Source organism: Teleopsis dalmanni, chromosome 1, assembly GCF_002237135.1.
Source record: "Teleopsis dalmanni isolate 2A chromosome 1, ASM223713v2, whole genome shotgun sequence".
Taxonomy (NCBI): domain Eukaryota; kingdom Metazoa; phylum Arthropoda; class Insecta; order Diptera; family Diopsidae; genus Teleopsis; species Teleopsis dalmanni.
In genome coordinates this window covers 194613680-194621435 of record NC_051846.1, presented here as the reverse complement: position 1 = coordinate 194621435, position 7756 = coordinate 194613680, and positions in this window count along the sequence as shown.

Here is a 7756-nt window from a genome sequence, read left to right as displayed (position 1 = left end):
TTTTTTTTTTTGAATTACATTTAATTTTTTGTTAATTATTCAAATTTATTAGTTTTGAACAGAAGAAATTTACAGAAATTTTGTATCACCATATCTCCACACAAAATACCAAACCAAAATGCTTGACGAAAATATTTATTGCACACTTGAAAATGTTAAGGAAAAGGAAGTTCTTAGGTATCATATCAGAGGTGTGAAAAATCATACAGAAAATTTATTTATTTTTCATTTAAAATTATTATTTCTTTAGTTTGGAACATTTCTTTATTTATTATTTGTGATGTTTTTTGAAATTTTTAATTTTGTTTGAAACTATTTCGTTGCGTTTATATGCTGTGTGGTCAAATCTTTCTATTTTAAACCACAACTGTATGAGAGAACCATACTTACCATTATATATTTACCTTTACAATATATAAATAGTAATGTTTATTTAATATATTAATAGTACAATGATAATACATCAGTCAATAAGTCGTGTAACTGACACCCGGATGGCGCTGCCATTATCAAATCCATATGAAGTTTATGAAGTACCAACCTTCAAAAGTCTATGTGTAAAATTTCATGACATTAGTTACTAGTAATCCGAAATAATATGATAACGGTTCAAGGAGTATAAGTCTCTCCGAAAAGATATTGTTTTAGTCCGTATACTTCATATTAATATTTTAAGGAGTCAGGTACAACATTCCGACGACGGTCAATTTGACGCTGCATAAAGTATTCCAGCTCCTCACCGCAAAAAAAAAGAAGTTCAAGGGTATATGAGCGTTTCGGAATTACCCTCTCGAGTTATATGGGTAAAATTTCAAAAATTTGCCTATATAAATTTTATATATACATATATAAGCCTACTCAGGTATGAATAGACAACTCCGATAAGTAAGAACATAGTTGCTCACAGTTTTTGTAAAACTTAAATCATTTATATATTAGCTATGATTTAACACCCATATCTTATAGGCACAATAGTTTTATACCTGGTATTTATGCTATCAATTTATTAAAAAATACTAGCTACTTCTTAGCATTGTATCTTAACTTCACTTACGTGAAACGTTTGAAAATACTGCATTCGGTAAAGCCTTTCCTCACATGTTAACTCAGTGCTGTACCAAGGACTATACCAATGACGGTATAATCCAAAAAAAAATGTTTGAAAACCAATTATTCAATTTTATTCCTTTTTTAATTTCACTTCTCTTCACTTTTAACTTCAATATATTTAAATGTTATTTATTTAAATTCACAATTCAAATTTTCAAATCTGATTCAATTATATATATTTATATTAAAGATATTGTCAATATTCTTTGTGTTGTTTCGAATGGCCCATTTGATATTTGCAAATAGTTTATATTCAATATTGAAGTCAGAAGTGGGGGCTCCAAAGAGAGAGTCTATAAAGAAAGAGTTTCAACTGCTTCAAGCCTTTAATTCCAGAAAAATAAAATCGTTTACTTCTTTTGCTAAGTGTCTTATCCACTTCGAATATTGTCTAATATGATTATTATGTTTGCTTTAATCATAGCTGATCGAAAAAGTGACCTTGTGTTTTTATTGAACCAATATCATAGCTTAATGTTATGATATCGTTCATCTGCTAAGAAGGCGTCTTGGCTAGGATATGAATAATTCGTCCTTGAAAGAATAATGTGGTGGAGCAAAATTATTGTACCACTATTTCAATATTTTAAAGGATTTGACTTATTGCCAAAAGTTTAAGTAAGTTTATCAATGTAATCTCATCTTTATAATCTACATTAAAAATTTAAATAAGTACAGATCACATTTCTTCACTAAATTCTATTTATTCTAACGAGACTGCATAAACCATTTTTATTGTATTAAAAGGAAGTTTGTCGAATATTGTCTACTAAATGATCCTTTCCATTTAGTCTCCTTACTTCTGACACAAACATTTTCAGTCTTTCATCGTTATGCTATTCAACTGGAAGAAGTTATATTGTTAAATAATCTATTGGTTTTAAATGGATTTAAATCAGTCGCGTTTAAGCCTTACTGGATCACTAGGAATACCGTTATGCCCAAATTGTACATATCTCCGTATTTACATTTTCAAGACACACACAAGTAGAATACACTTTTCTCTACTATACCATCGTTCTCCACTGACGTCTCCTTGTGTTTTTGATAGTAAGTTTCATGAGATATGCTCTCCAAAAATGTTCGCGTATATCATTTACCGATACTCTTTTATTCTAAATAACTAATATCTTTACACCCATAACTTATTAATAAATAAATAGTGCTAAATAATGAAATAAAAGCGCTGGTTATTTGCTTTAAATTTGATTAGTTCAAACTTCTAAGCCCAGCACTTCTGATCCATCAATTATATAAAGCTTATAAAACCAGTGAGTAATGAGATTTTTCAGCACTCAATACAGCTTCTAAATAAGTTCAAATTCAGAAAATTAAATATAATAATTCTTAGCGCTTTTTTTAAATAAAAAATAAAAAATATTATATATTGGTCAGACCCAAAAAAATTCAATTAATTAAATATAAAAATTCTTTACTCTTAAAAAAAAATTTAATATATTTTTATACAACATATTTTTTTATTTCATAATATAATTTATTTTTAATTTTTCCTTCTTATTTTTACTTATTAGTTTATTATAATTGGATATTCAATTCTTTATATCTCAAAAAATTTGCATTAATGAGTTGAGTTAGCAACAAATTATTTTTTAATTTCAGGCTTTTTCTATTTATCTCAAACTCAGTTCTACTTTATATCTGGAACTGATTTTTGTAATTTTTTTTAAGATTTCATTCTTTTATTTTACTTTTTCAATAATTATATATTAAATATTATTTTCAATTTTAAATAGTTATTCAAAAATCTCATACGTCCGCAATAAATATATGTAGAATCTTTAATTAATAGCGAAATGCATTGATTTTGTTATTTTTAAACAACTGATTTTTCTGCTTGGGATAAATATTTAACAAAATATACTTAGTAAAATTTTCGTAAAATATAAATTTTTAATTTTAAATAAAAAGTAGGTTATATATTTTTTTACATTTGAATTCCCCATTTAGTTTGCTTTAAAAATTTTTTGTTATTAACTTTTAGAAAATAATACTAACTGTATAAATCTATTTTAGTTCAACTAACGGTCTATTGCGGTTATACAAAAAAGTACAAATTTGGTAAAATAATGGTTAAAAAGATATTAAATGATATATATATAGCCAAAGTAAAATAACTAATAAAGCGACAACAAAAGCAAAAAAATATGTTAAGCAAATACTAGTACCGACCAACAAAATAAAAGACAAACACACACTTAACAATCTTTTATATATTAACAGTTTTAAATAAACTTTAAAAATAATTATTAAACTTAACACACTCTCTCACAAGCAAAATTTAACAAATACTATATTATCCTCTTTTACTAACAGCAATACTAATTCTAATATCCTGTACCCCATATATAGTCCTCTCCTTGTTCTCTTCCTCTTCCTATATACATAATCTTTCCGAATATTAAACACTAATAAAAAAAAAAATACTAAAACACCTTTTGAAGGCAACAGTTAAGCAAAGACCAAACCAACAAGAAATTTAATTTGTTCTAGGCGTTGTACTCTTCTCATCAGCGGTTTATTTTGCGGAAGCTGGAAGCGAAAATTCCTTCTTCAAGTCCATACCCGATGCATTTTGGTGGGCTGTCGTTACCATGACAACCGTTGGATATGGTGACATGACGTATGCAAAAACTAATTACTTTCACTTAAAGAATTTTTATTACGTTTTTCATTTTGTTACGACTTTCTTTTTAACAAAACAAAAGCGAAAAAAATTTCAAAAAATTATTTCAAAAATTAAAACACGAAAAATATTTTTAAACCCAAACATTTTTTTTCAATTTTGTTTTGTTATTTCTGTTTTAATGTAAACTTTTAAAAGTTTTGTTTCCAAAAAAAAGCATATATATATTTTAACATTAATTATTTAATCACTTACCAGTCAACCAATCAATCAATCAATCAATCAATCATTTAATCTATCAATCAAATAGCATTAAATAGCAACAATTCAGACAAGCATCACAATATTTACATTCTCCAAGCAATCGACATTTCAGTGCACCTCAAATCACTTCAAATCACTTTGAAATCTTAAATTTATTTTAAATTCAAATCAATTCATTTATGCGACACCAACTTAAGTTTCAATTAAAAATCTAAATTATTCTATGAATTTCACACAATATCATCAGCATTTGTCACTTCATCCGCACCAAACAATCACTTCCACTAACAGTTTTGCATCTCAAAATTACTGAATAGCTGCGCGCGCTCTAAATTTGCCTACATTTTTTGCATATGTACAGGCTTTTTGTAAATACACTCTATGCCACATAGTACATACTATCTGAACACAGACTGACAATTATATATTTATAAAAATTATGTACAATTGTATACTTATTTATTTACCATAAAAAATGTGTTAAATTTCATGAAATACTACAATCGCATAACCAACCTCTAATTACCGACCTCTTTTATGTTATTATAATTATTGTATACGGGGACCAAGAGATCTATTATGAACTTAGAGTAACATATTTCTCGAAGCCCAACGTACACCATTAATTCTAGATTTATACCCATATAACAGAAGTTTATTTCTTAATTTTCTTAATCTGATGTGAGATACCCACCTAGATTGTCATTCCTTTATGTAACAGTATTGCGGAAATTCCTATGGCTTTTGGGGTCTTACATTTAAGGTCTTACTTAGAGTAACATATTTCTTGCAGCCCAACTTTCACCAGAAATTGTATTATGGAACCTATATTTCAGAAGTTCATTTATTCAAGTGACAAGAGTTGCCCACCTAGCTTGACATTTGTATCGGGCAAACAGTATCGGGCAAACTCCTAGGTCTTTTGAGGACTTGAATTTAAGGTGTCAGTTTATCGTAAGTAAAACACTAACCATAAAAATTAATAAAGTTTTAAATACTCAAATTAGATAGTTACCGAACTACTTTGTTTTTAAATAATTAGCTGAGATTGCAGCAATATCCACTTGTTAGAGAAATCTATATTTTTATTATTATTCCTGAGAACATAATTATCTTAAGACTTTTATATTTGTTCTACTTTATCAAAAAATATATAGGATTACAAAAAACAGTAACTGGCTTGGTTACATTGGCGTAAAATAATTTCTTATTGTCTATTTTAATGAATATAATTCTATATGTTTGTTACTATCTGAATCCTATTTTTGCGTACTCCTTATATCTAATTTTGAGTAGTCCTCTTAACATGTAATACAAGCTATCTGTTATTTTGAATTACAGTAAAAAATAAATGATGTATCTAAATTATATTAAAATATTTTTACTATCTACTTAACTGCAAATAAAGAATATATAAAATCTTTATATATACTTTTTAATATTCAACTTACTAGGTTTTTCATACTGTCTTTTGATCTAAACCCCAAGTTTCCGCCTCAAAAAAAAGCATAGGATTACCAAAAATAGCAAACTTCAAGTTTAGGTTGTCTATTTTACTGTAAATATATGTTTTATATATATTATGTGAATTTTTGTTTTGATACCAGGTCTTACTAAATATTCTGGTTTTTAAGTGAATCTGAAACCTATTTAAAATTTACAGATACATTAATTTGTTAATATATAGTAATATGTAGATTTAGTTTACATTCAAATATCTTTAATTATCTACTTCCTAAATAGAGAACAAAGAATAATGGCAAATAAATATTTGTAGTATATATTTTGAGAATTAAAAGACTAAAGAAGAATAAGACGGATTGAAAAAACTTTTCTTAGGATTTCTTTGAATTTATGTTTCAATGGTTGAAGTCCAACCATATTGAATATTTTACAAATTTTATGTATATATTAAGAGTGATAAATAAGTTTATATCAAAATATGTGATATATTACCGTAGTAGCGCGTTAAAGGCATTAAAAATACAAGTTTTTTTTTATTAAACATTAGATATTTTAATGCCGCTTAAAATAAATATAGATTGGATATAGTAGAATACATACTTCTTCTACTTTATAGACAATTTCTCCGCTAAAACCTTATCTATCAAAATCGAAAATTGTCGTTCGCTTGCTTCAGGACTTATAGAGCAAATAGACGGTTAACAATATAGAAATAAATTGAATAAAATGAAATAAATTGAATTTTATTTGCATCCTAATAATAAGACCAGAGCAGCCTAATGAAAATTTTAACTTTAACAATAAAACGTACTGGTCAAAACTTCATTATTAATAGGTATTATGTCGAAATAAGTTGACTTCCCTTTTATGCTACTTCTTTGATAATAAGGATTAAAAGTAATAAAATAAACAAACTATAGTATCTTATACTCTGATACATATATATTTATCACCAATAGGAAGTTTTCCCGATTTAAAACTAATTATATTTGTATATATATTATAAATATATTTATTATAGAAACCACTGAACTAGACATCACCGAATTTCTTTTTATATTTTAAACATACACAAACAACTCAACCTAATCAAATTTAAAATTTTCTATTCAAAATTAAAAAATTGTTTATTTGATATCACTGAGTTATGATTCAACGGATATAAATTATTACAAGATTGGACTTTAAAATAATTGTTAAACCTAAAACTCAAACATTTAAACTAATTACAAAAAACATTAATTAAACCCGCATTGACCTAAAATTTATTGGATCTCAAGAAAGAAAGTTTCCAAAAAAATTGCATTTCATTATTTTCTACTCTGCATGCGGCATGTTAAAATTGTAAATGCTTTATGTTATAATTGACAAAAATATGTTTTTTTAAATTGGCTTGAAACATAAAAAAATTGAGGATATATAAAACTTTTTTTTTTGCTAAAATATTTTCTAAATTGTTTAAGACTGCAACAATTTCACTAACTCATTCAAAAAACAAACAACTTTTTAACCATATACAATACATATCCATATAAACATGCGATACCATACCATACTTATTATCACTTTCAATAGAACTCATTTATTTTATGACAGATTATTATATACATCAGAATATATCAGTACATAGTTTTTATTTTAGTTTCTACATAAAAATCAGTTTAACTCCAGTACAACACATTACCTCGGGAACCACATATAATGCAATTTCATTTCAATTTATAATAAAATCATTTCGTTTTCATTTTTGAGTTATAATGTATAGGAGTGCAACTCCATGGATCACACAAATGCTCCCAGCACTTGCTTCATAAGCACTTTCTTATTAGTTCACCTAGTATTTTTATAATAAATAGTTTTATATAAGACTATTAATCCATATATGACATTTAACATCAATTAACATACATTAACTCAATGAATTTTTATACATTTAATAAATTTAAATAATGTTTTTATATTTTTTCTTGTTCTTAAGCTTAATTTCACTGCTTTAACTTTATAACAATAGTGTTTATTTTAAAATTTTTAATTTAGCAATTTATAAAATACGATTATATATACAAACTTTGTACACATGGATATAGTTAAATACACACACACATATATATATACGTATATATAAATAGTGATACGAATTTACAATATAATAGCTAGATATATATATATATATAAGACATTAATCACATATGAAAACACTTTCAAATAATATATTTTTAAACTTATCTCACATTAAAAATACACACATACACACTATATATAATAGTAAATATT